This window comes from Rutidosis leptorrhynchoides, chromosome 3 (genome assembly GCF_046630445.1).
Source record: "Rutidosis leptorrhynchoides isolate AG116_Rl617_1_P2 chromosome 3, CSIRO_AGI_Rlap_v1, whole genome shotgun sequence".
NCBI lineage: Eukaryota > Viridiplantae > Streptophyta > Magnoliopsida > Asterales > Asteraceae > Rutidosis > Rutidosis leptorrhynchoides.
The window spans coordinates 78,858,307-78,867,623 of NC_092335.1; positions in this window are offsets into that span (position 1 = coordinate 78,858,307).

Sequence of the window (9,317 nt, forward strand, 5' to 3'; positions counted from 1 at the left end):
ACACTTGACTAACCTAACCTTATTACTACAACTAACTTAAAATTATAATCGAAAATTGAGATTACTAATTGGAATGATAATTGATACATAGGAAAAAGTCGTCTAAAAATATTAAAGCTTACAAGAAAAACTAAATCCCAAATGGAAATAACTTAAAAAGAAACTAAAACTTAAAAAGGCGTCGCAAAATTCTAAAGTACCTAAATCTTAGTCTAAAGAAAAAGCACTTAAGGAATTCTACGGCAAAGCCTAAAAATCTAGAAGTAAAAATAACTATGGCAAAAACTAAGTTTAAAACTAAATATGAGCTAAAAATACAAATATTACGCTAAAACGATTAAAAAGGGACAAAATATAAAAATATACAAAAAGTTGTAAAAAGTACAATTTTTATAAAAATATTATTTTTATATTATTTATTTATTAAAACTATTAATTTTACAATTTAATTAAACTAATTTAACTAAATAAAACAAATTAAATAAAAAGAAACTTTAAAATAAAACTAATTATAATAATAATAATTATTTAGGGTTAATAATAATAATAATTAATAATTACCCGTAATTAATGCTGAATTAGGGTTCTGTTGGTGTCAGAGTAGCTCCGCGAGTTGCGGTATTCTAAGCAGCAAACCCCGAGAGTCGCGGGGTTCCAAAATTCAACTCTGGTACAGTTTTGAAATTCGACGTTTTTTTTTTCTGTTTTATATTTTTCTGTTTTAAAATCTAAATATTTATATAATACAAACTTATATTTAAAAACTAAAATAAAAATAGAACTACTTTATAATTTAATAAATATCTTAAAATTTTATTTATATATATATAAAAATTTATTTTTTTTTCGGTTTTTTATGTTTTAAATAAAAACAAAATACTTAAAGAAAACTTATATAAAAATAAAGAAACTTTATAAAACTTAAATATTTAACAAAAACTTAAAAATACTTATATTTTTGTTTTTCTTTTTATATTTTCGAATATTTAAAACGTATTTTTATAAAAACGAATTTTAATAAAAGTAAACTAAAAATCTTTTTTTTTTCTATATTAGCGTTGAACTTCCGGCTTCTAAGCGATTCCCCGGCAGCGGCGCCAAAAATAACTTGATGTTATGCGAGGTGTATATAAAATAGCTATTAATTTTAGCAGGAAATACTGTTAAATACGATACAATTTTACACAAGATATTTATTTATTTATAGAATGGATATACTTAAACCTTGCTACAACACTTATAGGCAGTGTACCTAATCGTACAGTAGTGTAGTTTTTAGTAAGTCCGGTTCGTTCCACAGGGAAAATCTTTAAACAAAGCTTAACGCTATATTAGTTTACTTTTATAAAAATACAAATATATATATAAGTAATATTATTATTATAAAGGGGGTTTTTACCGTTTAATGACCGGTTTGTCGATTTTAAAACTTTAGTCGCAGTTAAAACCAAATGTAAAATATTAAAAATAAATACAAGACTTAAATTAAAGCGTAAAGTAAATAACGATAATGAAATTGCGAATAATAAAAGTGCGATAAAATAAACTTGCGATAATTAAAAAGTACGATAATTAAAAGTGCAATTAAATACAATAACAATAAAAATGCGATAATTAGAAGTGCAATTAAATATAAAATAAAGGAAATTAAATATGAAATAAAATAATTATGCTTATTTAAACTTCCGTAATCATGATGTTTGACGTGTTGATTTTAGTTTTATGCCCATGGGTTAATTGTCCTTTTTCGTGGATTATTTAATATGTCCGTCTGGTTTTTGTCCATAACAGTCCATCAGTCATAAATATAAAGTGCGAGTGTCCTCGTCAAATTATCCTTATACCCGAAGTTAAATATTCCAACTAATTGGGGACTTAAACTGTAACAAGATTTTAATACTTTGTTTAATAATTACACCAGGATGTCAACTGAGTGTAACCCAAGGTTTTAATATTTTGTTATCAATTATACCAAGTGTCCTTGAATGTAATTTCACCCCTGTTTTAATTATTCTAGTGGCTATTAATCCATTCCCGTGTCCGGTTAAATGAACGATTATTCGTACATATAAATACCCCGCCCATCGTGTCCGATCGAGTGTATATGGTAATTTATAGAGACGCCCAATTGTAAATCTTTATATTAACATTAACAAACTATCATTTAGTTAAACAAATATAAAGCCCATTAATAGCCCATAGTCTAATTTCCACAAGTGTCGTTCTTTTGTCCAAACCCCAATTATGGTACAAAGCCCAATTACCCAATTTTAGTAATTAGCCCAACATCATGATTACTTCGGATTAAATAAGCATAATAATAACTTAGCTACGAGACATTAAATTAAAAAGGTTGAACATAACTTACAATGATTAAAAATAGCGTAGCGTTACACGGACAAAATTTCGACTTACACCCTTACAATATTCGCTAACATACCCTTATTATTAGGATTAAAATTAAAATTAAAATTAAAATTAAAATATAAATATAATTATTTACGTATAGATATAGAGAGGATGGATATATGTTGTGAAAAATAATCAGAATTCGGTTGGCTTTATAGGGAATTGAGTTCAGGGATACTCCGCGACTCACGGCACTTTTTGCCTTCAAACTCCGCGAGTCGTGGAGTTTGTAAATACAGCTCACTCCATTTTGGAGTCTTTCTTGCCGACGGATTTTTATTATTTATATAATATATAAATAATTATAAGAATTATTTAAATATTATATTATATTTATGTGCATAGTTGACTTGTAATTTTTAGTCCGTTACGTTGAGAGTTGACTCTAGTCCCGGTTCCGGATTTTCGAACGTCCTTGCGTACAATTTAATATCTTGTACTTTGCGTTTTGAATCTTGTACTCTTGTAATTTCGAGACGTTTCTTATCAATAATTGGAACCTCTTTGATTGTATTTTGTACTTTTGAGCTTTTTGGTCGTTTGCGTCTTCAATTCGTCGAATCTGTCTTTTGTCTTCACCTTTTATTATTTAAACGAATATCACTTGTAAATAGAACAATTGCAACTAAAAGCTTGTCTTTCTTGTGGAATAATGCTATGAAATATATGTTCGTTTTTAGCATTATCACACATTCCGTTGATACGCGTTTTAAATTATCTCGTTTAGGTAATTCACGCACCCGAATGAAAGTTGAGGGACCAAACTCGCCAAAGGATCAAACCTTTGACTAGGTCAAAGGGTCAAACCCCTCTTATCCATTCATTATCATCTCTCCAATTTTACTACTTCCTCCATTTTCTCTCAACACCCAATTTCAAAGAATCATCATCCAAATCCGAGCTAGCGAGTGTTTTGCAAAACAAATTACATTTTTGGAATCCTTGCAACTTCCTCTTCGATTCCATACCGATTTCATTACATTTGGGTAACTTTCTAAAATCACTAGATTTTTTTTTCTTGATGTTTTTAACTTATAAAGTTGTTAATTAGTGTCTATGGCTCAAGTCTAACATGAATATATGATTTATATGCTCGATCTCGTTGTTTTAGTGTAACTAGAATGAACATGAAAAGTGTGTGTTTGATTTTGAGTTTTGGATGATTTAATGTTGTTGTTATGATAAAGTGCAAGTATTAAATGTGTTCCTAGTATCACTAGCTTCAATTTGATGTGTAGGTTGCTTTAGAAATCTTCATGAACTTGATTATTGATTTTGGTGAATTTGGGTTAGGGTTTGATGAACTTGAAATGGACTTTTGATACTTTGAATTACATGAGATGTTATTAGTAAGTGTTAGGTTGTATTGTATGCTTGATTACCTTCGAAACGGCATATCATTCATGTAAATTGGTTGCCGAATCATTGATTTGCATTTATGAACTTGAATGCATTAAATGATGAGCTTTGAATGTGATTTTGGTTGTTGTAAAGGTAAATGTGATTGATGAAATGTGTTTAGATGTTTTCCTCGTCAAAATACCTTTCCGATTATATAAGATACTTGTCTTGATTGTTTGCGGGTCATAAATTAGGATTGTTTGTGTTTTGGTTCGTGCACTAGTGTGTTTTCAGCAAAATGTTTTATGCCCAGATGTTTGGACGCTGTCCAGCCTTTTGGACGCCGTCCAGGCTTTCAAACTTGGACGCCGTCCAGGCCTTTTGGACGCCGTCCAATTTGCCTGTTCGGTGCTGATTTGGTTGACCACTTACGAAAAATGTTTGCTATGCTATGGACCTCCGATTCACATGTAATTTGTTCTAACATGCTTATACATGATTAAAAACCTCAGAAAATTAATTCGAGACCCGACCCGAACTTGTTGACTTTTTCGTTGACTTTGACCCGACCAAGTTTGACTTTTAATCAAACTTAACCGAATACTTATGCAACCTTTCTAACTTGTTTCTATACTTGTATCTTGCAATGAAACTTGACAATTTGATTCACATGCTACATAATCGAGTCGTTACGAGCCATAGGACTAATTGAACATCTTTGACCAAGCGTGTTTACCGTTATTGATACAACTTACTTGTTTAGGTCAAGACTAGCATTTGTTCTTTGCACAATTTCTTGTCTAAGTATCTTTTTACTCTTGCACTCAATGTGAGATCATAGTCCCACTTTTACTCTTTTAAACTTAAATTTGGGATGAGAAAACATAAACGTTTTGTTTTACTAAGTGAACACAAGTATGAAAACAAACATTCTACATACGATTTTAGAACAAAATCCTCAATTCGATTATCATTAGTTACACTTGCCTGGTGTAAGCGTGAACTTATGTTATGTGGATCCATATGGGTTTGACAAACCCTCATTCGGACGGTTCGCCACCGTCATATCGGATGAAATATATTTTCGAGAATCAGTGTATGTTCTAACACTATTGTGATGGGGTTCTATGGAAGGAAAGTTAAGCCTTGATAATTGGGTGCTCGTGAATATTAACTTTTGGAATGTATTAATATTATTTCAATCTTGCAAATCTTGTTATTCAACTTACTTATTTACTCACTTACTTACGTAAACCTATGATTTCACCAACGTTTTCGTTGATAGATTTCTATATTTTTCTCAGGTCTTTGAACGATATGTGATACAGGCTTTCACTCATTATTTTTATACTTGCATTGGATGTCGAGTATATGTGCATACATGGAGCGTCTTTTGACTTTATTTAAAACTGTGTCGCATAGGTTTCAATTGTACTTATAACTTTGTAACGTAACTTTTGGTTGAACAATTCTTGTACACTTGGGAACAATCTTTACTTTTGAAATGAATGTGACATATTTTGGTCAAACGTTATTTTAAAGACTTATGACCACGTAACGGGACCTAAGTAGTTGGCGCCGTCAATGACGATTTTGTCGGGTCGCTACATTCCTAATGCTCGAGACTAATATGCAAAGGTCAACAAAAGTCAATTTGACTCAAAATGATTTCCAAAATTTATACATGATTATTATATAGTTTAAATATCATCATTTTATATTTTTAAATATTTTTAAAAGATTTATTAGAGTAAATAATATAATTCATTTATTAATAAATAAAACTTTATATAAAAATATACTTTTATATATCTTAGATAATAAAATTTATAAAGTTCATTGAATATCATAAAAATTTTATGATAGGTTTTATTAAGGTAATTATATTATTTGTATTACATTTTCATTTGATAAAATAACATTGATAATAATAATAAGTAAAAGTTGTATTTATTTTGTATTAATAATTATTATTATCCTACTAATAACAATATTTATATTTACGAAAATGGTATTATAACAATATGATAATTCTTATTAATAATGAAATTTTATATTAACAATGATATTCCTATTAAAAATAATAATTTTTGTAAAGATGATATTTTTAATATTAATAATAATACTTTTTAATAATAATAGTGATAAAAATAATGGAAAATGATAATTTTATCTAAATCAATATCTTTAAATTTCATCATGATACTCATACTCATTATTTCCTAATCAATTTGTTAATAGCTTTTAAATCGTCTTTTATATCGCGTTCCTTTTAATGATAATAATAGTAATCATAATAATTAAGTGTTACTAATATTAGTTTTAATTATAATAATACTAATAATAATAAATTTTATGATAATGATAATACTAATAACTATTTTAATGATAATAATAATAATAATAATAATAATAATAATAATAATAATAATAATAATAATAATAATAATAATAATAATTATAACTTTAACGATAATAACGATAGTAATAATAATAAAAATAACAATTTTTAATGATAATACTTTTTATTGATAATAATAATAATAATAATAATAATAATAATAATAATAATAATAATAATAATAATAATAATAATAATAATAATAATAATAATAATAATAATAATAATAATAATAATAATAATAATAATAATAATAATAATGATAATAATAATAATAATAATCATAATAATCAAAATAATCATAATAATAATAATAATAATAATAATAATTAGATAAAAACTAGAACGACGATAATAACGACGATAATAATAATCATTTTTAATAATAATACAAAAATTCAATTGACAATAACTTCTAATCCGTTCATCGAATCTATTCGATATCTAAATGAAAAGTTTATAGTTTTTCGCCAGCTTTCCAACGACATGCATATCATATACCTTATCTCAATCGCATATGTAATTAATTCATGATCTATCATAAAATATTTAATGACAATAACAAGCATACAAGCATGCATAATCCTAAATACTCGAGTACTAGTCAGGGATACACTAATAATAATATTAATAATAATAGTAATAATAATAATAATAAATTTTGGCATTAAAAACTACCTTAGAAGCTCTTTAAATAAAAAGTTGCACCAAGCAAGGATCGAATCCGAGACCTCTCGTTAACCTTCACACCCTCACAACCATTGAACTGCCGTCTGTTTTTCTGTTTTTAATCCCATTTGTAATTTATATAACCCGAATTTAAAATACTTCAATTCCATCTTCTTCTTCAATCACATAATCGACCAGAGGTAAGCTCATTGACAACAACAAATTAACTAATTGATTTATGCTCCTTAACTAACCCAGTACGCTCATGAGCCATTTAAATTGAATTATTTTTACAATAGAAACAAAAAAGAGAAGCTTACAGCTTCGTTTTGTAACTATGAACTCCAAAACAGAAATCGACTTTTTAGTATGTTTCAGACCACGAACCCAACATGAAATATATTTAAAATCCCTCCTGGAAACTGTAGGAACCTTCAATTTAACCCAAATCAAAACAAATTTTTTTGAATTTAGCTAAAGAACAAAAGTTGACTTTTTAAATCTAAAACTTTGTCTCTTTAAATTCTAATCGATAAAGAGGAATTGAAGGCTAATGTTTTGCAGATAGTTTGTATAGAAGATTCCTAAGAAAACTACATTCATAGATTTTGGATTTTGGTTCGGATTCAAGGTTTTGATAAAAAGTTGCAGGTACAGAGGTGTCGAGCTGTTTATAGTGGTTTTTCTGTTTTCTTTTCAAATACAGCTACTACCAGCAGTAAGTAAGGATATTAATCGAATCCTGGAGCAATATGTTTGATTGTTTCCTAGTGTTAAAGGACGACAGAAGTTTGACAGAAATCCTTCGTACAGAATCAAATAAATCTCGATAGGGGTGGGTAACAATTTTTTTTAATTACTGTAATGGATTCCAATCCTTGAAATCAGTTAAGAGGCAGAAGAAAACTAAAAAATGTTTGTGATTGCTGCATAAATCGATTCAGACTCTAAAGTAGATTGTTCATGGATGTTAAACCGTATACAGGTGTTATTTATATTTATTTATGTATCTATTCATATATGTATATATATAACTCTGTATATACTCGTATAATATATATGTGTATCTATTTATCTGTATATGAATGTATTTGTATTTTACACTTTAAGGAAGCAAAATATTATTAAATATACAAACCTTAATTTTTAACATTAATATTAATTTTAATAATGAAATAATGATATCAAAACTTAATAATAATATAAATGATAATAGAGATAATAATAATAATAATAATAATAATAATAATAATAATAATAATAATAATAATAATAATAATATTAATAATAATATCAATAATATTAATATCATAATAATATTAATAAGGATAATGATAATATTTAGTAATCAATTTAATAATAATACTTTTAATAATCCTAATAATGATTTTACTAATACAATGATACTGATAAATATAATAATAATGTTAATATTAACTTTTATCTTTAGTCCTCATGAAAATAATAATAATCATATTAATAACTATATTTTTAACTCGTAATTACTTTTACAATTTATTAATTGCATCATATTTACTTATTACATACTGTATTGGATCTTTATTATTTATTAATTATTTATGTATATTATGATATTTATAATATTATTTATGTATAGAATTCATACATATATATATATATATATATATATATATATATATATATATATATATATATATATATATATATATATATATATATAATAGCAACTTTACTACTGGTTATAATAATAATAATGTTGTTAACAATGATACAATAATATTAGTAATTGTAATAACTCAAATGTATCAATGTTCATATAAAAGATTAATAACATTTATTATATAAATATATTTATTTATATATATACTTATCTATTTACAAATAGTTGTTCGTGAATCGTCCAGAACAGTCAAAGGGTAATTGATTACATGACTATGGTTTCAAAATTTTCGAGACTCAACATTACAGACTTTGCTTATCGTGTCGGAAACATATATAGTTTAAAGTTTAAATTTGGTTGGAAATTTTCGGGTCATCACATCATGCGCTCGCTGGCAGTCCCGAACACAGGTAGCACTTAAATCACTTTTCATCTTTTGGGCTGCGCTACCAGACGGCAAGAAGCACTGCACTGCCCTCAACACCTCAAACATAGTCAACTTCTTGATAGCCTCAATAAAGGCATTGAACGGCTGATGAACAATGGAAGACTTCAAAAGGTGGGCAAAAAGCACGGGTATACCATGTTGGAGGCGGGTAAGTTCACCCAACATTGTCGACACTTTCTCTGATAGCTTCTTATTGTCATCAGAAATAAGGGCGACCGTTTCCTGCTCCCGGGCAAGTGCCGCCTTCAAAGCCTCCTGAGCCTCACGGGAAACCCGCAACTCGTCCCGGGTGGGCTCCAAGGCTTCCTTTGTCGATGCCAGCTCCCTCTCAAGACGGATAATCGTCCCCGACAATTTCGCCACACGCCGCTTGTCATTCTCAAAAATCACACAATGCTCGTGAATGT